This window comes from Dermacentor albipictus, chromosome 1 (genome assembly GCF_038994185.2).
Source record: "Dermacentor albipictus isolate Rhodes 1998 colony chromosome 1, USDA_Dalb.pri_finalv2, whole genome shotgun sequence".
Classification (NCBI taxonomy): domain Eukaryota; kingdom Metazoa; phylum Arthropoda; class Arachnida; order Ixodida; family Ixodidae; genus Dermacentor; species Dermacentor albipictus.
The window spans coordinates 386,161,446-386,185,020 of NC_091821.1; the positions used below are offsets into that span (position 1 = coordinate 386,161,446).

General features: G+C 45.3%; 1 protein-coding gene across 8 annotated transcripts in view; it reads right to left on the minus strand.

The window, feature by feature from the left end:
• The window catches only part of LOC135902404 (calcitonin gene-related peptide type 1 receptor-like), a 572,650-nt gene that overhangs the window by 219,184 nt on the left and 329,891 nt on the right, over positions 1 to 23,575 (minus strand). For 6 of the 8 annotated variants that reach the window (XM_065432422.1, XM_065432413.1, XM_065432418.1 and 3 more), the window contains exon 1: positions 10,053 to 10,571. The exons of the other annotated variants lie outside the window; for them this stretch is intronic. The gene's annotated coding sequence lies outside the window, so the exon portion shown is untranslated. Of the gene's footprint in view, positions 1 to 10,052; positions 10,572 to 23,575 lie in introns of those variants that run through there. 8 annotated transcript variants of the gene reach the window in all.

The following is a 23,575-nucleotide window of genomic DNA, read 5'->3' on the forward strand; positions in this document are numbered from 1 at the left end:
AATACTAATCGCATCGGCAAGCTTAAATCGGAACACCCTGGTAGTTAGTTAACAAGCACAGACTACGTGAAGACGCAACCAAGTTGTGTCAATACAAGCAAATTACAACCAACCCTGTCAGCCGAAAAAAATCCTGCTATGACTAAGAACCATATATACCGATCGGTTTCTTCATACCCATGCTTCGCTAAGCACAATAATCTCGGCGACGTCGAACAGTTTGCGCCTGAAATTTTTAAGGATATCGGCAAGGGCAGACGTGCTTCTCCCCCCTCCCCTTTCCGGCAAAACAGAAGAACAATCCGGTACTTGCACCACATTACTGTGGCTTCGTTACAGAGAAATAGCAAAATAAAAATGATTTCTAAAAGAGGTTAACGAACACACAACACTTTATTACATATGTTCATGTTCTTTTAATTTCGTGGTTATTGCAGAGCGCGGCTGCTGCTTTTGTCCGCGAAATGAACAACTGTTGAAAAGAATGAAGTGGAATGGGGACAAATCGAGAGAGGACGTAGACAGCTTGCTTTAAATTGTGAGTGGAATCACGAGAGTGTATGTGTGTGCGCGTGTATATACGTGCGCGGCCCCGTGTGCGTGTGTAACTATGTGCGCTTGTTTCCTACCCACCAGCGGCACCGATGGTGAGCAGTTACGCACACACACGTAGAAAAAGTGCGTGCGTGTGTTGAAAGCCAGCGAAATAGCTTTATGTGACCCCCGCTAAAGTTCCACTATGCGAACGTGGTGCTTAGGACCCCTGAAAACGTAATAAATGTGACTTCTTCCGTCCCCTTCCACCCAAGCAGTCACGGTGATAGGGTGAAAACTACAGGCAGTGCGCCTGAACTCAATATCTTCTGGTTCCAGGGCAAGACCAGCCGTGGCTATTGTTTTTTTATTTTCTCCTTCGTACATGCCAGCCGGTGGTCATCCCGGCAAACGCTATCGCGCGGCGATAGATACGGCTGTGTCCGCAATTTATTTCGTTTCCAGCGCCCGTGATTGCAGGCGCAACGACAAATAGCGCTTGTCTTTGTGCCGATCAGCACCGCTTACTTCTGGAGCCTCCTGCCATGCCGCAGAGGGCGGGCATTCTGCAAAACACTCGCGCGCAGCTCCCGGAGAACGACGCCATAAACTACGGTGAACAGCGAGGCGCGAGTAGCAATGGAGCGAAGTTGGCAGCGCCTTACGTTCGGGCGCTGGTTGGTAGACGGAACAGGAACAGAAGTTGACCTTGAGAAAGGACGATGGTGTTGTGTGGTTAGAGGGAGCGGATTTTGACTGCAGACCGCAGGTGCCCGCACATTTGTAGGAAATAACGCAGGAAAAAAAAGAGTAAGAAGGCGAGGGCATATTGTCGATGTAGAATCGAAGCGATTTTCCTAAATCTCCACAAAGGAAACCGAGAGAAATGCGCAGGAAAAGAAAGGCAGGAAAAGCAAGCAGACGCGCATCCACTTTGCTTTACAGTGTACTGGGAAAATGAATAGAGGAAGCAAAGGACAGAAAGAAGGAGGAAAGAAAGACCGCTACAGAGGCTGAAAAGTAGTTTGATAGTTTCTATATCTATCTATAGCTGATAGATAGCTGAATGAATTGCTTCACCTATAAAACCATTAGATGACATTAGAGGAGTGTTGCAGCCAGAATACCCCTAGTGCGCTCCCCCCCTCCCCCCAGCAACGTTTGGCGTTATTGTACCTTTTGAGAATAGTGAGGAAAACTAACCTAGAGGTCATTGTTTCATAGATTTCATGAGTACTGTTGCTTATATACGAGCCAACACTTCACGCTTGTCTAATTGGTTGCACGAAATGCGTTTAGAAGAAGGGCAGTTATGATCTTAAGAAATCATAAATTGCTTCATGACGTGATTTGGTGCGGTCTGCCACTTAAACGCAGCAGACTACACCAAACTTGTCGGGGAAAAGTTTCTTGTAACCTTTGTCGGCACCGTAGCAAATATATCACTGTGCCTCGACCGAACAATGTAAGATTGCATGTTCACACCGAGAGTGAGATTGCATATTTCGCGTGTTCTCACGACGTCCCCAGGATATGCCAGAAAAGTTTTGTTTCTTGAGTGGTGGGTGTGGGGCAGCGGTCATCCAGCCTAGCCACAGCAAAATTCCGTCAGAATACTACTGACCATTAAAACAAATAATTCAGAGACACCCTGGGCTGAGGCAGTGCCTAAAATAATTCTTCAGACCACTGGGAATACGCAGTGGTCCAGTGTCGGGAAATGGCCCGTTTACAAGCGTCTTTCTTCGGCACTGCTGTCGAAGATGGAGTCGGTTGGGATGGGGGGGGGGGGGGGGGGGATGGCGTAGCAGAGACGCAGTCAACGGGGGGCGTCGGGTTATGGCTTCGCGCCTCACGGAAACCAGCTGCGCGCGCGGCGATATACAAGCGCGGGCCGTGGGCGAGGGGAACACGTGTGCGAGTGTTTGTGTGTCTGCGCCAGTTGACGCTAAATTTATTCTCACTGCCGAACCCGTAAATGCTCCTCTTCCGCAGCCCTGCTTGGCTCCGTTCAGCACCAAACGAGCACCGGACGAAAGATCGGCTGAGCTTTTACAACAAATAAGAAAGAGAAAGTAAAAGGAACGGAGCGGGAAACGTATAACATACACAATACCGAGGAGTACTTGGTGCCTAAGGCCTGGTGCGCCAATTTCTGCGACTGAATTCTAGCCTTTCGTTTCTTCCAGTCGTTTACGATGCAAATGTTCGCAGTGTCACCAGGCGGCCGGTAGACGGTCGGCTTACAACTGTCGACTGTTTGCTAACATTCGCCAACAGAAAAGCTTTAGCACCTCAACATTGCGTTGTGTTCAGTGTACATGCGGCTCGCCGACAACTGAAAGAAAGCGAGGACATAACTGTCTTCGTTTTCCTTGCACTGGGTTGTTTTCAGCGATTAATGTGTTTGTGGATCGAAAGTGGCACAGCTGCGCCTTCGGCGAATCGACCCATGGTCGTGACCTCAAGTATGTTTGGAGGCAGCAAAGGACCTTATAAAAGGCCCCGACATACATATCCTGAGGCAGTGCGCACGGCACATAGGCTGATTCCTTGCACATTGATATTTTGTAGGTTAGCAGATTTGATTTATTTTTTTAGTTCTAGTCACAAAGCTTGTTCGTGTACTACGGCTGGGCTCCATTTATTTAGTTTGCTTGGTATGCCTGCCCTTGAGTGAGCAAGTAGGGATGCAGAGAAATTCGACGTTAGAAATGGTCAACAGCGACGTGAATTGGGCTTGAGACTTCAAAGCGCAAAACTGAATACACACGACCGAGATTAAAGATCCGCATACGTGTAAGAGCCGCAAAGAGGGCGTCACCTTCTAAATAGACGGCTTAAATCAAGGGAAATACGCAGCAGCTGCGATAAGGAAACTTGAGAATTGAAATTCAAGAACTATATTAAGTCGAACACGAATTTAATAGCTGGTAGTCCAAAGCTGCCCGAGAGGTGCGAACGATTATAGAATAGGCACTATTACCCTCAACAAGCTCGATATAAAAAGAAGGTTTTGGCTGATAGCAGACTGTAGGGCGAAAAATAGATGGGAGCGTGGACGAGAACACCAGCGGTGATGATATTGACACATGCAACTGAGTGTGCGCTCTGAAACTTGGCGTCTCAAACATATTTGTGCACTCTCAAACGCAACACAAATACAGTGATCTATCAATAAGATGTAGAATGAAGAGAGCGAACGCCCCTGTACATCGATGATCCACTTGATACACACAAGGAGAAAGAGAGAAATAACAATGTCCTTGCTGGTTGCACTGATTCCATAAAAGCAGAAAACGCGCTGAAGATACTGTGGATGGCTGAGAGAAATGTGCTTGTACGCACAAATCAGGATTCTCTATCATGCGCATTTCTATACTGAGGCAGCTCTGACAAAATTTCGTACTCGAGAATTCCGCATTGTTTCGCTGTAGGATACCTTGATTCCTAGGTTGAACCGATTGATCACTGAAATACTATGATATCAATGAACTCAATCGAAAGGTTGAAAAAATTATAGGGTTTGACGTGTTTTAACCACGATCTCATTATGAGGCACGCCGTAATGAGGGACTCCGAAATAAACTGGACCTAAATCTAAGTACACGTGGTGCTTTCGAATTTCGCCCCCCAATCGCCACTACGACCTGCGTGCTACACGCGAGAGCGATATTCCTGTGAATCTGCTCTTCCAGAATATATATATATATATATATATATATATATATATATATATATATATATATATATATATATATATATATATATATATATATATATATATATATATTGACAAAATGTAGCGAGGACAGTCACAGAGAAGGTGTGGAAGAGTCTCCTCGCTGCCACAATCTTGATGTGAGGATTCATTTGAAATACTTGACATTTTTTGTTTGCCAGCTCACATTTTTCAGCGACGCTTTGATTGTCACTTTCTTTTGGCTTGGAGTTCATCGTTTCTTCATCCAATAGTTTTCTTTTTTTTCTTATGCTTTACCTAAATCGCCACAGGGCATTGAGTAGGGGGGAGGGGGCTGCACGCTACATATAAAAATAGCCATCTTTTTTTTTGTGACCTTGAATACTCAAAGCCCCTCAAAAATTATTCAAATTACCTGCCTAGGCGGACATTATTTCTAAAAAAAATCTAAACTAATTATTGAATAATAAAGCTAACTACAATCTTTAATTTCTTAGATAAAAAAATTACGGCAGATGTTTATATTATTGAAAACGGGAGTGGGGGAAGCTCAAAGGAACCGTCATAAATGTCTAGTTCCGTGTTTCTAAACTTGAAATGGTCTTGTAGATCGAACTGGCCGTCACATTATTCCTTCAATTTACCCGATTACGCACGGGGCACCGTGAAGGGCCGCTCTCACTGTACCCCCCCCCCCCCCCCTGCAAAGTAATGGGGTGACAGAAACAGGCTTCCCTGCACCGCGCGATAAAGCTCTCGCTGGCGCGGAAGTGCCTCTGTATTCAGTCAGGAGTTGCGGAAAGCATTAATCGGAACAAAATCGGGGAAACAGCAAAGTGCAACGAGAGTTTTATTTTATGCCAAGGTTCTACGTCACAGAGAGGTCAGGCCAAGAGCCGCGCTTCGCCGTGCCGCGTGGGAAATCAGGCTTTCTAAGTAAGGGGTCATTAAAGTAACCCGGCTAATTACTCAAACGATTGCTTTGGTTATTCTGGCAAATGGTGCCCGCGGGTGCAGACAACTTCTTTGTTGTGACATTATTCAAATAAATTCTCCTGTACTTTCTTTGCAGTGCTTAAAGAAAAAAGAAGAGACAGACAAAAAGAAGAAACTGTATATACAAAGCATAAGCATATGCACTCCGAAAGAAATAACCAGCGCACGGGCTTATGGAAACCTTGCTTGCTGTACGCGAGAATAGTGCGAGAAAGCGCACCTCTGTCCTTCGTAACCAAAAAAAAAAGGATTCCTACATAAAATTTGAACGCAATAATATCGGCTCATAGGCATTCCTAAAGCACGCTAGATCTTAATATATTCAGTGGCTTCCTTGATTTGCGTCAGTCTTTATTATTTACATATTCAGTATGTGCCACTGGATGTGTCCCCATTCTTGGCTAGTCCTCTAAAGCATAGTATCCTCTAATGTCCTCTAAAGTATAGCCATCTAGAGTCCTCTAGGGTGTGTGCCACCTGAGAATGGGCCTGTACAACTGCGACACAAGAAGTAAAGAAGACTAAAATGCATTTACATGTGTGTGCCAATGTGACACAAGGGATGCATAACCTTGCGGTGCACAAGCATAACCACTGCATGCGCTCAGAGGTTACACAACATGAAAGTAAACATAATTGCACCCGTGCAGCATTTTTGAACCACCTCACTAAATGTTCTCTTCGCATATAAACACCAACATGCTCGCCGGACCTGCATGATTTTTTCCCGTACAATTAATTTGTAGGGAATATGTTCTGGCTGTAAATTCTATGTGTTGGTTATTTCCTCATTTTATATGACTCTTCAATGCCCCCTTTCCTTTTGTACCTGCGCAGTGTAGCACAGGAGCGATTACGTATACTAGCTCAGACCAACCTCCTTGACTTTCCTATATTTTTTAAAATTTTCCCACCCCCAGTGTAGTGTAGCAAACCGGATGCTGTTCTGGTTGACCACCCTGCCTTCCCTCCCCTTGCTTTCTCTTCTCTTTAAAATTTTCCTCTTCCCTGTGGTCTGTCTGCTCGTCACTGAAGCGCATTGGTGTCATTGTAGATGTGCCCGGGTGTGTGTGCTTGTGTGTGCGTTCGTGCATGAGTGAACATGTGTGTGCCGCGGGGGGAGGGGGAGGATTAATTGGGTCTATGTGCCTACCGCTAAGTGGTTGGGTGTTCATGAGTGTGCGTCATCGCATGACTCCTGAAATACGAAAATAATGTGTTATCACTTATTCGATAGTTATTCGGAATCTCTTTAGTGGCGAACGTACCTGAACATGACTGCAATCCGTGAGGTTGGTAATGGGGGAGGGGGGGGAGGGAGGTCTACTATTGTAGTAAATGCGAAGAATCGGGCAATAAATACCCGGCTCTGAATTAATTACATATTGTTCATCACCTATGGCAATATTAAACAGTATTTCTAGACAACAATTATGACTAACACATTCGCTTTCGAAATGTTGGTTCCCTCGAAACGCTCCTTTCAAGGTACTTTTCTGAGTATCTGTAGGTAGGCACAGTGCAGTGAAAATAAAAGGTAGAGCATGACCACCCCCTGCTATCCTGACGTGTCCCTCACTTACTATACACAATAACAAAATTGAACATGATATTAGTTATTCAAGTTACATTGTAAAAATCTCGCAAGCTGGGGCCATGTTTCTCAGCAAATAAGTCCTGGCAGAATTTTCTTGCTCTTTTTTCTTTCATTGCAAGTGTGCTCTCAGTAGCCATCATTATATACAGCGCTATACTGTCTGCGCTGTGCAAATACTGGGAGCCCTTATAAAAACGGCAACGTTTTAGAAAGAGATGCTCTAGGAAAGTAGCAGAGTTTCGCATACATTACGGAAACGCGTTTGGTAGCTAAAATTAGCAGCACGTAACTGGTAAGTGGCGGCAGCGCTCGTAGTGCCACAAAAATTTAGGCGCGCGATTTTTTGCACTAACCTTTTTCCCCACTGTCTTTTCTTCTATTTTCTTTTTCTTATTTATTTTGTAATTAGTGGGGCTTAGTTTTTGTCACTGCTACCATTCACTGCTATTTTTTTTTTACTTTAGCCTTTCTGACCCGTTCTTTCGCTCCTCCATTGCTCTTTACTTCGTTTAATTCTTCTGCTCTACAATTTCTATGTTTATATATCTTCCTTTCTCAAGAGTAGGCATGGCGTGGGACTCTCTTGCTTTAGTTCCCACTGTAACGTTTCCGCTATTTTCCTTTCAGTCACACACGTTTCACACAATAATTTGTACTCAAGGAAACCCTTCTTCATACGCAGCTCAGTCGTTCTCCTTAAAATCACGTCGCCACGTTTTGCTGTTCGCGACCTTGCACCGCTTTTTTCGTGCTTTTTTTTCGCCCAGAGCTGCCGGAGCTTTAACACCAGCAACATCACGCCTCACTGCGTTTTGTTCCCTAGCTTTCGTTTTTAATTTTGTACCTATAGCATTCAACACGGGAAATGTTTATTATCCGGGTAATCTCATTTAGGATGACCTAAACCTTACACAGTTCTGATTGGCGGTCTAATAAAATCCAAGATTTTGGAATGCAAACTTACACTCGTAAGAATCGATCACAGAACACAAAGTTATACTCAAGGTCAGAGAGAGAGAGACGCACTCGGATACAACAAAAAAGAGAGCGCGAAAACTCTTCAGTTTGAACTTAAATGATAGCTTCAGCAAAAGAATGAACTAATACAGCCGTAGATGTCGTATTTGGCATTAAAAGTTTATATTCAGTTTGCTGCATAAAAGTTATTGCGTGAAAGATAATAAAATGTTCGAAGTTCTTTACTAGCTCAAATCAGAAGCATAAAGTTGGGAGCTCTTTTCTCAGATGCTTTCATAATATACGAAAAAAAATTGTTAAAATTCGCCATTGCCAAAGCCTCTGTTTGTTTGACTTTATTTTGTTTATATTCGGAAAGGTAGCGGTGCATAGCGTTCCGAACGCTTTAGATCGAAAGAGCGAGACAGCCAAGATAAAACCTGACATGGAAACGTAATCCTTACATGAAATGTCTGACGTTACGACATAGGAGCTTCGTGCCTTATCTAGTTTTGACTAGATAAAATTTTGACTTTGGTTTCAAATTGCCTAGCTGAAGAGCCTGCGATACGTTTATATGTCAACGACTTCTTACCTGAAAAAAAAACAAAGGTATTTCACTGCCGAGGGCTGGATTTTTCTACATTTAGGTCTGTCAAAACTGCTGTTTTGTTGTCTTGCCTTCATTCCACGTTTATTACGTAGATCAAAAATCAAAATACATCATCCGAACCTACAACAAAAACATTGCTGCTTACGTGTGGCACCTTGCGTATACATATATAAATAAATATATATATATATATATATATATATATATATATATATATATATATATATATATATATATATATATATATATATATATATATATATATATACATGAAAAAGTTTAGCTTAATGTCTCCAAGCCATATACTTTGGTATGATCATATTACATAGCTTTTTTAGGCGCCGGAGGTTTATTTTGTTTCGCGCAGTTGCAGACAGTCTACGTAGCAAGATTTTCTTTTTTTACTAAGAAGGAAATATCCAAGCCAATGTATATTGCATCATGGCCCTCCAACTGGCATAAGTGAAAGGCAAACACTGTTACTTCATTGAAAAGTCAATGTACTTCAGAGATGAACCACCAGGAAAAAAAGCCTCTTGCCTTACTGAAAAAGCAAACGCAGCCTCTGTTCCATTTTTTTTTTCGCGAACGTGAACAACGCTCATCAGCACCCGTTGAAGTAAATGTAAGGGACCAGCTATAAAGTGGGTTACATCTGTTTACGAGATATATTGCAAACATGTTTTCTTACAGACCAATTCGCAGAGTGATGTCCCGTGGAATTTCACAGCGTGTCATCAAGGACCTCAGCGACGCTGCCGTGCGATTGCCTGAGAGGCTGACCACACCCGAGCCGAGAAAGCCGATGACATTAAAGTAAGGCAATTGCGAAAAACTTGAATGCATTGAGTATAGCAGCTGACTTGCAGTCCTTTCGACGAAAGCACTTCAATCGCAGCGGTTATTGGTTGCCAGTGGATTACTTTACAATTCAAGAGTAAATGGCATCTCGGACACACGAATTAAGGACTGCACACGTTGCGTTCACGATAATGTCACGTTTGTGATAAGTGCATTAGAGGCCTAGGCGTTGCGTTCAGCTTTTGTGTCGAGAGACAACTTAAATCATGACGAGTGTTCACTTACAAAAAAAATAATAAAAAAAATAACCCAGCCAGTTGTTGTCTTATGAGTGCACTACAAGCCATTCAGCTTAAGCAGAGACAATTTTAAATTTCATCTTTGTCAGCGATCTCAAGAGTGGTGGAAGAGCCTTGAATCACGCAATCGCGCTTCGACATCGAATAAAGTGAAACATTTTGATAGATAAATAATGGGAACACCTCCGCGTGTTGTATTTGTCAAGTTATATTTCCTGGAAACACGCACATGAGCTTCCGATTTTTCACGTTAAGCCGCGAACTCAAGTTCATGGCCTCGAAAAGGAAACAAAGCTACCTCAATGCAACTGTGGGAGAGGACAAATAATTTGGACCATCGTTTCCCGGGCGAATTAAATTGTTCGCGCACTGCTTAGGCATTGCGTAATCAACATCCGATGCCGTAGCGTGGTCAGTGTCGTCGAAAAGTGAATAAATATTAAGCTTCCCTGTACATATACATACATATAATGGGGGATTCTGTTATGTAAATTATGTCACGACTGAATATTACTATTGGCTGCAAGATGCGCACTACATCACCACACTTACCCCTCGCCGTTGTGCACAGGTGCCGATTCCTCTTCTTTCCCGCCTCCAAACGAAGTCCACTACCGCAAAGATGAAACAATAAATTATCACCGTCACCAGTCTCGGCACATCACAGTACGCTCGCAAACGCCCATCCAGGTTGCTTCTAGTCTCTCTCGTTCGGCGATCTCTCGGTGTTCAAACGTTCCTTAACGAGACGGGATTATTTTTTCGGTTTTTCTCCCCGACAGTTCCGAAGAGAGGGCAGTCGCAAAGTCGACCTATATCGCCGCACTGAACGCCACAAGACTGCGCGAACCACAGAGTCATCCGAGGAGAATCGAAGCTCGCTACACGCGAAGAGCGGTCGCACGTTGCGCTACAGCGAGCCTCATCGACACGAGCGCCTTGCCCGAGCAGCCGGAGGGATCCGAAGGCGTCCGAAGCGTCCGGCGTGCGAGCGTCAACTGATCGGCCCGTTCGTGGGCGCGCGCCGAAGCGCCCCACCTCCCGCGCAGCGCACGCGGCTACAGCGTAGTACACGGCGGCCGGAAGGAGAAGCTGCCGGGACGGCGCTCTCGCGCTCACCGTCGCGCGCGCGCGCTCTTTTCTCCGGGCGGCCGCTTCGCGCCTTGGCGCGCGTCTTCTTCCGTCTCCCCTGGACCGAAGATGTTATAAATGGTGAGCGAGCGACGCTACCGGCGGGTCTGTCTTTGAATAATCACCTGGGCTGGTGTATGAGAAGCGGTAGCAAAGACTTGTAGTGAGGTGCCCCACATCGCACATTAGAAAGAAAAGAAAAGAAAGCAAGAAAAAGAGACCGGAAGTTTAATGCTACCACCATTACCAAACACAGACTCTATGCAAGTCCATGCGTCAAGAAGAAAAAGCGAGAGAGAGTATACAAGAACGACAAAAGGAGGAACAGGCAATGAGAACACGGAGAATATTTAAAGGAGAGTAACACACACAACGTAACTGTTTACAGAGAATTGATCAAGCGCATGCATACGAGAAAATTTGGTAAAGCTTTGAAACACAGAGAGGTTTATCGAAACATGCACATCCCACCTCACACCGACTAACACTTCTATATGGGCTTGAATATACCGAAAGGCTCGTGGTTCTCGTCATGTATTTACAGAAGGGTTGTTACGCTTGAACTGTACGAAAAACGGGTGCCAGCCAAGGGAGTAGTTAGCGAAGGTGGCCGAGCAATAACAAACAGCTCTTTAGGGTGACGAGCTTTGTGAATTTCACCTCCGCGCTTGTTGAGGTTTATTGAGGCCAAGTTATTTCATTTCGTGCTTTTACTACGCTTCATATTTTTCAAAAGAGAAACATGGTATTTATACTGCCGAAGCAGTAAATCGGCGCTGACAGGGGCGGAGTAGGCGAGGGCCTCAGATACTTAAAAACAATGTATTTAAGCTTCCGAATAACGCACGAAAAGCATTTCAGTTGAGCAGCAAATACTGAATTTAGAGGAGAAGGTCTTTCAGTAGAGCACCTAACAAACAAGGAAGTTGTTACTTGCAAGGTATTTGCAAGATAATTTTTTTCCCGAAGTTGAAAAGAAATACAACGGGAGTACAATTACATACCATTATTGACTCTCTCGTAGAAGGAGCTGCTTCCCAGTGTTGCCCTCAAACAGGCTTCCTGTCTACTTCTCAGCAGATGACAAGCCCGTCCTTCTTGAATTAATACCCCGGTGCTATGCGGATATTATTCATTTGTTACGTTGATACCTTGATACGTGCGATGTGGTCACATTTTAAAGAGAAGCAATGTGTCTCGGTCGAAGGTCCAAATTGCGTCTCTCTTTTAATTCAATGCGTATCTTCGTCGCGAGAATCAATACATAAAAGAAAATAATGGAACAGTTTATCCGGCCGGGCTCTAGCTGATGTTTTCTCACAACTACGTATGACAGCGCTCAACTTGGCATGGGCTACTACAAGAACACGTGCGACAAGAACCAACCAAACGCGTCTTGCATTCAAAGGCTGCGGGATACAGCTGCTCAAGAACAGCCTGATAAGACAATCGCAGGTGAGCCTAGTAAAATAAATTTGGATATTATCACAAATATCCAAAGTAGCGAGTAGTCGAAAGCGTACTCAAGTTACAAGAAAAAAATGCAAAACCGCTTTGGCGTTTAAAGACGCCTAGTTACTTCTGACAGTATATAGGATGGAGTAACTTCGCTAGAGCATTCGAATTACGTGCAGTTGTGACTAAAACCGCTTCACAGTATTAATCCACGGTACGCCCGGCCTCTTCCACGAAAGCCATGGTCGACTCTAAAAGCTATCGCTCTGAAATACCTAGTCTGTAGGGCGAGCTGCAGCTAACTAATACAGGAAAGAACTCGCGTTGCGCTCTCTCGTGCTTCAAGTTTTCCAAACAAAAAAAGGAGGAAGACACACGAGAAAGTCGAGCCCAACAGAAACGAGAGACCTCCACATAAACGACTCCGAAAGTTCCGTGCGATGCATCTTTAAGAGAAAGAAAAGTGCGAACGTGCAAGTGAATTCCAGCGCTCCTCCAGGCGGTATTTTGTCAATGCGTTCGTGCCGTTGCCGTGGCCGCACGATGGAATCCCATGACGTGAGATTTGCGCAGAGCCGACTCTTAGTCGATGAAGTAGAATCCGTAGTCCTGGAACAAATGCACATTTCGAAAACAAACAAAAAGAAATCGGCGGATCCCACGACTATGTGCACGGAAATTGGTGTTAAACCAAGTTTTCGTTGAAGTTTGCGCAGATGTTAAAGTAAATGTTGTGCAAACTTTACGCTAGTGTTTGCTTGTACGAAATGACACAAATGAAGTGTATAACTTAAGAGAGAGAGAGAATGAAGAGGAAAGGCAGGGAGGTTAACCAGATATGAGTCTCCGGTTTGCTACCCTACACTGGGGATGGGGGATATGGGTTAGAAAGATGACAGAGAGGAAAACGCTAAAAAAAGGAAAAAAAAACTTAAATCAAGTGAAATGCTAATGACATAAACGCGCGACGCAAGGTCTATTCAAACCTAAAGTGATCACAGAAACATAACAATGTTCTAGTCCCAAACTGTTCACTCCTTCCTCCACACTCGGCTGTTTTTATTACGAACGTCTCTGTTACTTTTCTGTAGCCGACTTGTTCAATTTCTGTAGCTGACTTCATGACCTATTGCGTCGTGTTCTGCTTTTCTATTTGGTCGCTTACCCAGTGGCAATGAGAGTAATGCGGACAGCGCGACGCAGTTTAAACCATTCGCAGAAGCCAGCTGTTTTCAGAAACCCCAAGAGCGCCTTCACTGATTTCTGGGCTGGTGACCGACGGGGACAGCACCTAGTTAGCGCCTGTATACGGTCCGTCGACGTACGTCTAGTCGTTGCGATACAGGGGACACTTATTGTCTTTGTAAGTCCTCCCCTCGTTTTCTCTCTCTTATTTATATTCCCCTGCTCTGTGAGTGAGTGAGTGAGTGAGTGAGTGAGTGAGTGAGTGAGTGAGTGAGTGAGTGAGTGAGTGAGTGAGTGAGTGAGTGAGTGAGTGAGTGAGTGAGTGAGTGTGTGAGTGAGTGAGTGAGTGAGTGAGTGAGTGAGTGAGTGAGTGAGTGAGTGTGTGAGTGAGTGAGTGAGTGAGTGAGTGAGTGAGTGAGTGAGTGAGTGAGTGAGTGAGTGAGTGAGTGAGTGAGTGAGTGAGTGAGTGAGTGAGTGAGTGAGTGAGTGAGTGAGTGAGTGAGTGAGTGAGTGAGTGAGTGAGTGAGACAACTTTATTGGAGATCTGGCAAGGACGCGAACTCGTCGCGCACCCGGCCAATCCCAAGTCGGGACCGATAGGTCTAGTCCACGCCGGGCACGCAGGACAGCCAGGACTTGTCTAGAGCGGGGCTACGCAGAAGTGAGTCCCACTCCTCCTTGCTGAACTTGGGGCATCTCGACCCGCACGTCCAGAGCATGTATGCTAGAGTGGAGGTCTGCCCGCAGGACGGACAGGCGCCGGCGCGGTATACGTCGGGGTAAACTTCATGTATAATGTGCAAAAACGTATAGGTGCGGGTGTGTAAGAATCTAAGAAAAAACGACTTGCGGCCTATTCAACTTGGGGTGAGGGGGTGGAAAGAACCTTCTAGACATGCAGAAGAATTTCGTAACCTCATATAAGCTAGCCCACCGCAGGGTACCACTCAGACGCTTTTCTGATTAACATCCCTGCCTTCTGTACTTAGATTTTCTCTCCCTAACCAGTATATCACATACCTGAGGTGATGCATATATCGAGAATGGGCTCACAGCCCTTGGCAATAGCCCAGTGTCCCATACTCCGTGGAACGTACCCAGTGGTACATAACGTATACGACCCGAATTGTCTGCTCAGAAAGACAGCTTCGCTGTGGGGAAAAGGGCAAAGAAAGCTTCGCTTTAATAAATTCAAACTAGTCGGAGCTTCGTGATTCTCCTCTCCCTTTTAAAACCTCCATACAGAACTGCTAACTTCTCAACTATCGCACGGCTGCCTTCCGTGGCCAGAACGTAAAGAGGACTCGTACCCCATTATGCATGTGCGTACGTGTGTCGGTGTGCGTACAGCTTCTCACTCAAATGATATATGTGCTTCCGTGAGGGGAGCCGCACTGTCTTTGCCCTATTCGTTCATAAATCTACTAGGTGCGACATTTTGGGTACTGCGGTGAAGGGCGAATATACAATTTATCTTCGCTGCTCTCACGGACGCCTCGACAGCGAAGACAAATTCGAAGGAAATGTAGCCCGGTTGCTTTTGTTTAAGCGTCACGGTGCCCCACTAGTCAATGGCCGTTCGCCGAAAGCCCTACGAAATGCGGCGTCTGTATTTTATCCTGCATTGTACCTATATGTGCCTAACAATAACAAACATTCGGATATCACAAAGTAATAAAGCAAAAGAAAGAAGATAATAAGACAGCGTCAGTTTAGGAGGAAGGAGCGAGCTCGGCTCTTGGACAGCTGGGAATTACAGCAGCCTTGTCTTACAGTTTGATAAGAGCTGTCCGTTAAAATATACTCCTGGCTCACTGTATGAACCACAGGGTTAGACAGCACTACCTTCAGGATCGGCCCACGAAAATGGTCAGATTTCACACCTATCACTGCGTCATAAACCAAGTCACCTTAACCAATGCGAAAGAGACATCATCAGCATCATCAACCTATTTTATTTCCACTGCGGGACGAAGACCTCTCCTTGCGATTTCCAATTACCCTTGTCCTGCTCCAACCGATTCCAACTAGCACCCGCGAATTTCCTAATTTCATCGCCCCTCCTAGTCTCCTGCCTACCACGACAGCGATTCCCTTCTCTTGGTACCCGTTCTGTAACCCTAATGGTCCAACACACGACCTCCTCCACCTTTGATTAAATCGACTGTTAATCCATGTTCTCCTAGAGCTAGCAGTTTCAACTCTTGCTAGGCCCCTCTGACCGTATCGCCAGAGACAGCAATAGTTTCTGTAATCTGTTCATTACTGCTTCGAATGGAGGTATCGTGGCTCTTCTGGGTACTGTACAGGTCAGTATACATGCAGAATTCCTCCGCTGCTTTTAGTATACCTTCGAGATTGCGGATGGTATTACCCTGCTTATCTTTCAGTGCATACATCTTGGTTTTTTCTATGCCAAGTTTCCTTCTCACTGATTTCAGGCTCCATCCATATTTTACGGCTTCTTCAGTCTTCGTCAGGTTATAATTTTGAATATTTTTTATTTTCGCCTTGTTGATCAGTTTTGACAGTTCCCAGAATTCTATCTTATCTTTTGAGTTGGTTGAGTTGGACACTTCATTTCTTTGTCGTTTCTTTAATAGGTCCTTTGTTACTTGGGAGAGCTTCACTACTGGTTGCGTTGGTGCCTTACCTCCCACTTCAATTGATGCCTCTGAAGCTAACCTATTTACGGTTTCATTCATTACCTCTATGTCATCTTTATCTCTCTGTTCTAAGACTGCATATCATTTGATAAGTACCAGCCTAAATCTGTTTGCTTTTACCATTATTACCTCTAGGTTGGCCTGTTTCTTCTTGAATAATTTTGTTCTTTCTCACTTCAAATGCAGGTGAATCCTTGCCCTCACTAACCTATGATCCCTGCACTTTACCCTACCCAACACTTCCACATTCTGAACTACGCTGGGATCGGCAGAAAGTATGAAACAATTTCTTTCTTGTTTCACGATTAGGACTGTTCCAGCTCCACGTTCCGTTGCTACGCTTCCTAAAAAGATGCTCATTATTCGCAACTTATTCCTTTCTGCGAATTCTACCAGCATCTTTCCTCTAGCGTTCCCAGAATCGGCGCCGTAGTTGCCAATTGCTTGTTCACCAGTCTGCTTTTTCCCCACTTTTACATTGAAGTCTCCCATTACTACAGTATACTGAGTATGCACTTTTCTCTTCGCTAATTCAACAACTTCATAAAACTGATCTACTTCACCGTCATAGTGGAGTTCGGCGTTGTTTGTGCGGGCGGCTGCATGCAAGGGTCACGCGGGGTGCTCAAAACCGCCGCGTGGTTCGACACCAAGACGACGGCAGAGAGTTATAGCCATCGGGGGTGGGGTACCCGCGGTTTACGAAGAGCGCGTAAGTGAGTTGACTGTGAGTCAGGCTTCCACCAGTCAGTTCGCGGAAGCAGTGCAGTGGCTTCGAAGTCAACCCCTGACCGCTGAACGGCACCATGCCGAGACTTTCTGCAAACGGTCCAGATGCCCCAACGGGGCGTGGAAGTGTTTTCTTCGTAGAAGTGTGCCCTGCGAGGTTGTGAGACAAGAGACTCGTTGCACTGCAAAGGATTCGTGGCAACGGCCTTGACGTATTTGGACTCCGGATAGTGTCACCTTGGAGCCCCATATTGTGCCCACTGCGCGCACCGCAGTTTGATTGGACGAACGATGGGGCGAGGGGGTTGCTGGGGAGGCTTTTAGGTGCGTGCAAGGCCGTTGGAGGGGGATTCGGTGGAGATTCGGCTAAGGGAAAGAAGACCAAGAATTCTAACTTTTGACTCGTAGTTTGATGTCCGTCTAAATATTTCCACTCTATCGCTTGCCTATTCTATCTTAATAAAGAGTTAATCCCTTTGTAATCAGAGTCACAACCTTCCCTACTGTAATGTGACTTCGCGACATCCACAATATATCCAAGTTTCCCTCACTGACATCGAAGTGAACATCAACTATCATCGTTACTGGATGTTGGAGCGCAGGTCTGTGCTACCTTTAATCTATACCTCATATTAAATTGGATTATGACAACTGCTACCCTCTCATTAATGCTGTATAATTCGTCAATGCTGCCCGCTATGTACTTATGGATTACGAATCTTACCTCGTATTGCCTCTTATCTGGGAGACATATATAGTAGAGGACATGGCTGTTAGTCAGCACTGTAAAGCCTCATCCATTCTTCTAATCTCACTAAGGCCAATAATATCCCAAACAATGTCTGATAATAGTTCCTCAAAGAGTCCTGCTAAACTAATCTCACTCGACAGAGTTCGGGTGTGAAAGGTTACCAGGGTCTTAGTTACCATAGATTTTTAGCCCCCTCTGTTGTATTAGAGGTCTGACCGCCACCTTAGTAAGGTGATCTGCAGCTGCTGGGGACTAAGGGACATGGGATAATTGCAGTAATCATGAGGGAGGAATCGGCCGAACATTGCACCAGGGAGGACAATTCCTGCTCTGGTGAGGGAGTGTCTTTGTTGAAGCTTAGTGGGCCATCCTAATTTCGTTGTACCTGGATTACTATAGCCTCACGCCCTCTCGGCATCATTTGCCGAAAAAATCTATAGAAAATAGTAGACCGAAAAGAACGAAAGAAAAGAAGAACACGACACAAGCGCTGTCTGTTTAGCGCTGGTAATTAGTGCTGTTAGTTAGCGCTGTTAACTACCACCAACTCGCCGAACTTTTTCTTCTGGTTTAGTAGACAGGCGCAACAGAACATGCAAAAGCACAAGTGGCACAGAACAGGACAGCTGTCCGTAGAATGTGCTCACTTTCTTTTCCGCGAATGTTTTATGAGAGATTACAAAGGCGAAGGTACGTTAACTCCCCTGTTTCTACAGTGCACGCGATGTGACAGGCATAGTAGCGGGTAGTTCGCAGAACTGTAACTCTCGTATTGTAAAACTTTTCATTGCCATCTTTCTTTTGATTAACGTATACTGCCAACAGAATGATCCTTGTTAGACATAAGCAACACCCAAGCACTGTGAGGCACTCGAAATTGAACTTTTGGTCCTTTTTCATACCGGAAACGCACATTCTTTCAATTTCTGAAGTGTTTTAAATGTTTTGCAATGTGCTGACAGCTTTTCGTATCTACGTGCTGTGACAGTGATTATGCTAAAAAACGCTGCAGTGGAGATTCTATATCATGGCAGCTGTAATGTCATTGTTGCATATGTTTCTGTATAATAGAGTAGCTCTCTGAATGCATCATTTGACCAATCAAGAAAGAAATAAGAAAGAAGAACGAAGAAAAGGCTCTTTCTACAAAATAGTTCTCAAACATCTGAGCTTACACTGAGCAGCTTCTGTTTCAACAAGAAATTGTCAACATAATAAACTAGCCGAATTAAAAAAAGTGCAGCTCGAGTGCTCAGGGTCACGCAAATCTTTTGATAGTAGATTTCAGCGCACTAGCTCTATAACAGTTTCAAAAGTATAAACGTACTAAGTTGAGTAACGTGCAGTAAGTGAGAATTTTCTGGTTTACAACTTCTCCATTGAACTGTAACTATCCACTGGCCACGAAATTTCACACGGTATTTATATTATTTGTAAACAAGAGCTCGTACTTTGAGGCCAAATTCTCACAAAAAGCTAGCGTTGAATTATAGCTGTCACATTGCCACATTTCGCTAAGAAAAAAACAAAAAAACACCTCAGAGTTTGTCGGCGCCATTTGTACTGCATGCACGTATGTAAAATTCTGAAAATATAGGCTCCAGCTACACGCGCGCTCTGATTCCGAGTTGCCACGCTGCGGCAGCTTGGAGTCATGATATGCTTTCAAAATCTATCTTAGTGCAAAGCATTCTCGTCGAATGTAGACTTTTTTTTTTCTTGCCGGGTATCTGACCCTTTTTGTGGGCCGATTTTGAACGCAGCGCATTTTAACACTGCCGCTCAAATAGCGGTCTAGGACAGCATTTGGAGTGCACAGCTCTTATTAAACTCCCAGATAGCGCTCTACGTCCCCTTAAAACCCGGTAGAGTGCCAATGAACAATGTACAATCACAGTCGCTTGACACAGCCGGTGTCAGCTTCTCGGCGTGGTGCTCCTGGGTTGTTCCGCAAGAGCGAAATGACGTATAGAATGACTCACATTGGACTTGCACCACCATAATCGGTGAATCGACCAGATGAAACCACCAGGGATGTCATCACTCAAGACATTATCGAAACCACAATTAGTGAATCGATAGACATTGAGTAATTATGTCAACTGAAGTACATATGTATAATTGTAGGTACTCTAACAAGGTAAAATTTTAACGTTGTTCGTATATCATCATCGCTAAGAATGCAATGCCATATAGACATTTCGTCTTCACAACTCACGGTGCACGCTTGGCTTCAGAAAATTGCCACGCTCTGCGAGTGCCATTCTGTTGACGAACAACAATGTTTTGCATTACGTAGCGCTGAACTCGATTTGTGGCTGCACACTTTTTGATGAAGAAATCCGTCATTTCACTATTCAGAAGCAGCATGCTGTTCGTACAAATTTTAACACGCGACGTTAGAGCAATCTTTTGTTTTTATTGCGATAACGCTCATACTGACGTTCGAGACATCTCTGCGTCGGCACCGTTGGAGTTGTTGTGCTGTCACGCTAATGCCGCGCGTGCGCAGCCCACGCATGAAGCAGCTCAACGTCATAGCCTCTTAGAAAGAATTCTGGCAACCGCCTCTCCTCTTTTTTTTTTCTGGTGCACGTGTTACGCTCTCAAAAGCCTGCAACATTAAACAGCGGTGATGACGGTCCAGCGAACGTGATTCGACTTCGAATGTTCCGACTTTTCCTGCTTTGCCATTGACGACCTTCCTTGCATTTTGATTCTCACGGAGGCCGACGAATAGCCAAAGGGCGCAGAATCTGGTCAGCTGAAACCGATTGTTGTAAGGCTTCTGTCCCTCACCATGTCGCTCTTTTCTTTCTCTCTCGCAAAAAGGATGACCATAAATACGCTTCTTCGCAGTCAGAAAGCGGCGACTGCTAACCCCATTGATCAAGGAACTCTCAGCGTAGATATTGGTGTTCGCGATTATAAAGATAACAGCCCGGACTCGCTTGGCGGTTATCAACATTAGCAATGGTCACGTACAAGCTGATTGCACTTCTCTGTAATGTCGTGGAGAGTTTGGATTTCTTCATTAATTTTACACATCGTCCTTATCCATGACCTTCATGGCTTCTACACAAACCTCTCCAGACGAATTCATATGGCTTCAGCAGTGTTTTGGCCGGGGACAATGGTTGCACGAAGCGGTGAAATTGCTGGCAAGCTAGTCGAATGGCGACGTAACATCGCATTGTGCAATGATCGATAGCATTTAGTTCTGTATGTAAATTCTGCAAGCCTGGCGAACAGAATTCCCACAATCTTGACTGCCTTTGTTTATGTTAAGCATTTCTATTTAAGCGTGAAAACGTTCGACAACAAAGTATGTCCCTATTTATTTGTAATCTTTTGTTTTCGCGATCCAGTCCGGTAATTATTATTATTATGTAACGTACCACTTAGCCAAGTAGCACGTTGTTCTTAAACACATTTCGGTAAATTGTGCTTGGCATCTTTACGTATAGGTTTCAATAACGCGTCATTTGCGAAATGTCGGACGCGTCGTGGTTAAACTTGGTGCTAATATGTATAAAGTGTGTTTTGGGAGGAGCGTTATAAATGCATGATGGGCCCAGCAAATAATTGCTGTTCACATAACTACATGAGGCTACGCGTTCATATTGGCTGGCTGTGTGGGAAAGGAGAAACTATTCAGTGAACAGTGCCTGCAAGGCCGCAGCCTCCGGAGTTTTAGTGCATTTACTCACCTAAAAGCATGCTCCAAGCGCTCTTGGTCTATCTAGGTTTTTCTTGCTGTGTACATTAATTGTTCGCTAAGTTGTATTTGGTATTTTATTAACCTTGTTGTCGTTGTGCATTACAGGAGGCGAGCCTGTAAAAGTGGGCCCTAGAAGGACCCGTTATTGTGCAAATATAGAGAAATGAACCCAAGCAGCTAATATGTACGAAGAACAAACGAAGACGCAAAGAACAGAAGCAAGAAAGTCACAGTTTCTCTCGCAAGCGAAGCATTGATTGCGATACCAAATTATTGGACAGCTATACGAAGCAACGTTAGTCGTTTTATCAGCTGCTTAAACTGCTGTAAATATTTGCTTACTAACCGAAATAACAAGCACGTCGTCACACGCGCGCACTAAAACAGGAACACATAGCACTTGATGGCCGCAGGCACTCACTGTCAGAACGCTGGCGTAATAAAGAGCGGCAGCAACGACGAGTGAATTCACCCTTCGTACTGCCTCTCGCTTAATATGGGAGCGAGCTCCACCACTTGAAAGTTAGCGCCACCGTCGGCGTGACGTGGCATGAGGGATCACGTGGACACAGAGGCCGCGTCGGCTGCTTCGGAAGCGCCGAAGCGAGCTGAAAATGAAAGTTTATAAAGTCCTAGCTGCGCTGCGGTTCTGATTAAATGGTACGGCTTTACCACCTTGGGTGTTTGCTTGACATCATTTGAAAGTACTATAATAGGTAGTGGCTGCCTTTGGATGCGTGCAGCATGGTAGGCTACTGCTCGGTGCCGCAGCGCCGGACGTACGCACCGGACCCCGGTGTCAACCTTATTCACACGAAACCGCAGGACAAGGAGCTGCGTGAAGCTTGGCTCGCAAAACTTAGAACGGGCAAACAGCAATCTTCTACAACTCCGGTATGCAGCAAGCATAGACGCAAGGTAGATTTCTGCTACGGCGACGGAACTGCGATGTTTGGTGAGTAGCAGAAAACGTGCACTGAGATGCTCGCCCGCGCCCGCTGCCCGGGTAATGTCATGATGGTTTGGTCAATGAACTGGTTGATCCTAGATACTGGCAAGTTCACTCCATGGAACCGAAAAGGAGCGGCAAGCACACATTAAAAACATTCGTGGCATATGTTAATGCTGGTGTTATGAAATAATGCACTGGATTACGAAAAAGAAGCAGAGGGAAATCGCACGCTGAGAAGACCGATAAACATACAGTGCGATGCAACTTGAGAAATAATATTGAAATGTCCAAGAATTCAGATGACAAAAAAAGATTGAATCGCCGTGATGGCACATCACAGTCGCTGTAGGCGTCGAAGTCTCTATGACGAAATTATTTTTGAGCAGTTCTGATAGCGTCCATGCAACAATGGTTGCTAGTGTACTGTCCAATGCTCATATGCTGCGGCCTAAAGCTCACGGCACGGTGCAAAGCGCGCGCACAGCGAAAGGAAAAAATTGTGCGTGGATATGCACGCAGACGCGCAGTCAGTCGCTGCGAACCCCTGCGATCGCTGTATTCAGGCTTCGTTCTGTTATGCGCCACTTGGTTATACAGACCGCCCACTATAAAAAAGATATTTCACATAGTTTACTCTTAGCGCTTGCCTCCCTATCACGCAATAAGATGGTTCGGGAGACACCATCGCGGCGACCGCGCGCAGTGGTGTCCACTATACGTACGTATTCGGTAAAGAGATAGCGTCTGTAAACGATTCTGTGCTTTCAGTTTGTCCAAGATTATTATATCGACAGTCAAAAACTTCCCTCATTTTGAGAGTACCTACATAAATGTCCAGGAGGGCTACCGCGTGGTGTTTTTATTGAGCGCTGTGAGCGAAACCTATGAGGAGCGCGCCACGTGATCCCTCATACTACGCAAGGGAGGCGCTTCCGACAGATGGCGACTCCGTAACTCCCCGCCGCCAATGACGCGCGAGAACACAGCGCACACAAAACCATCAGCTATCGCAGAGAGAAAGAAAACATTCTTATTAAAAAAAAAGTGGTAAGAATGTGCAGGTCAGCTAGCCTTCGAACCCGACCCTGACTGCCTCCTAGATAGGACGCGCGCGGTTGCGCTTAGCCCCCGCAGCTGGAGTAGAAGAGTAGAAGCGCACTGTAACTTGCCCACTTCCCAACGCCTCCCCCCCTTCCCCCCTCGCTCTCTCCCAGCGCTCGCACATCTCCCCGTCCCCTCCTTGCACGAATCAGAAGAGGGCGTGCACCCTCCCGTCCTCCTCATTTATGAGAGCGAGAACCCACCGCCGCATCAAGTCACCATCCTTTTCTACTCACCCTCGCACGCTTTCGCTCGCACCTACAGATCACGACGCGCGGCCGCGATGTTAGCGCACTCGAAATTTATATGGAACGTCATGCTGACGGCGTTGGAAGGGGAGGATGACGGAAGTTTGCCTGCAGTGTACATATAATTGCTATCGGA